The sequence below is a fragment of the Solanum tuberosum genome, unplaced genomic scaffold, assembly GCF_000226075.1.
Source record: "Solanum tuberosum cultivar DM 1-3 516 R44 unplaced genomic scaffold, SolTub_3.0 scf00291, whole genome shotgun sequence".
NCBI classification, from domain to species: Eukaryota; Viridiplantae; Streptophyta; class Magnoliopsida; order Solanales; family Solanaceae; genus Solanum; species Solanum tuberosum.
The window spans coordinates 152750-154941 of NW_006239218.1; positions in this window are offsets into that span (position 1 = coordinate 152750).

The window sequence follows — 2192 nt, forward strand, 5'->3', positions numbered from 1 at the left end:
CAAAGGCCCGGTGGTTTGGCTCAGAATATATAACTTCCAGAATGGAAGTGGGAGATGATTAATATGGATTTTATCACAGGTTTTCCAAGGTCTCGCAGACAGCATGATTCTATTTGGGTGATTGTCGACAGAATGACAAAATCAGCCCACTTTTTACCGGTAAAGACTACCCATTCGACAGAAGATTATGCTAAGCTATATATTCAAGAAGTGGTAAGACTCCATGGAGTTTCGGTCTCCATTATTTCAGATAGAGGTGCACAATTTACTGCACAATTCTAGAAATCTTTCCAGAAAGGTTTGGGTTCGAAGGTAAATTTAAGTACTGCCTTTCATCCTCAGACAGATGGGAAATCAGAGCACACTATTCAGACCTTAGAAGATATGTTGAGGGCTTGTGTGATTGATTTCAAGGGAAATTGGGATGATCACCTACCTCTCATCGAGTTTGCTTACAACAATAGTTTTCACTATAGCATCTAAATGGCTCCATATGAAGCTCTTTATGGGAGAAGATGCAGATCTCCTATTGGATGGTTTGAAGTTGGTGAAGCATGTTAATAGGACCAGACTTAGTTCATCAAGCTATGGAGAAAGTGAAAGTAATTCAAGAGAGATTGAAAACAACACAGAGTCGTCAGAAATCCTACACTGATGTTAGGAGAAGAGCGTTAGAGTTCGAAGTAGATGATTGGGTATATTTGAAAGTTTCACCCATGAAAGGTGTTATGAGGTTTGGTAAGAAGGATAAGCTTAGTCCCCGGTATATTGGACCTTATCGCATAACCAAGAGGATGGGTAGTGTAGCTTACGAGTTGGAGCTACCACGGGAATTAGTGGCGGTTCATCCGGTATTTCACATCTCTATGTTGAAGAAGTGCATGGGAGATCTTCATTGATAGTACAAACTGAAATTGTTGAGATTAAGGATGATTTATCTTATGAGGAGATTTCGGTCCAGATTTTAGATCGCCAAGTTTGCAAGTTGAGAACAAAGGAGGTCGCATCAGTCAAAGTCCTTTGGAGGAACCAATTTGTTGAAGAAGCTACTTGGGAAGCTGAAGAGGATATGAAGAAGAGATATCCACATCTCTTTGAATCCGGCGAAAATTCAGATCAAGGTACTAATCCTCATCTTAGTACTAGCAAAATTATGAGTATGCATCTGGTTACTTGCTTTTTGTTTGTTGAGTGTTGAACTTGATGTTATTACCCTTAGCTTAGTGAATTAAAGCTCATTCGAGGACGAATGTTCCCAAGGGGTAGATATTGTAACATCTCGCACCTAGATACAACTAGAAAGAGTTTAAAATCTGAAAATAATGATTTTTGGAAAGAATAAGGAAATTTGGAAAATTGTCTAAGTTAAGAAAGTGAGTTTTGTCCATTTTCAAATGGTCATAATTCCTAGATCAGGATGAGTTAGGAGCAGTTGTTGATATAGTTGGAATTCCCTTGAAGTGATCTTTCCAACGCCACCAAGTTTGCGCGATTTCAATGTCGTATGAGTGAGATATGCCTTTCGGAAGTTGGGCTGTTGGATTGAGGAAAGTCCCAATCCGGATTTAGGGAAGGGCAAAGTAGTCTTTTCTCTAATTTATTTCCTAATTCGTTTTTAGGGATTTATTGGGGTAAAACCAGAACTTAATTCAGTTTTGAAAAATTAGAATACACTTAGGGTTTGGAGAAGAGAGAAAGAAAGAAAGAACAGGAGAAGAAGGCAAGAATTCACCAAGATCATCCAAGCTTGCGAGTGAAATTTGTCAGGGATGATCTCTAATAAGGTATGTGAGATCTTTTCGTGTTGGGTTAGTTCACCCACACATCAACTTATTTCAATTCAGCGATTTGGAGTTGTTTGAATGTTAAGAAAGTGAAGTTCTTGAAGAACATTGTTGAATTCTTGTTGGTTGATTGTTGAATGCCTAGTGTGGATTTGATTGGTCTATCTGGGTTGTTTTCCGAGTTAAATCTATTGGGTATTGAGGGTATTAATGATCCTAAGTGTTTGGGGAAAGAACCATAGAAGTTTAGAGGGTTTAGAGATGAAAAACGAATGAGAAAAGTCGGGGTTTACCCGGGGAAAGGGTGGGGCATCGCGCCAACCAGCGCGCCCCAGCCCAGCCTCTAAAGTTTGAGGGTTGGCGCCCCGCGCCTCTCAGAGTGCCAGGGACGCCAGTTCTCCCCATTCG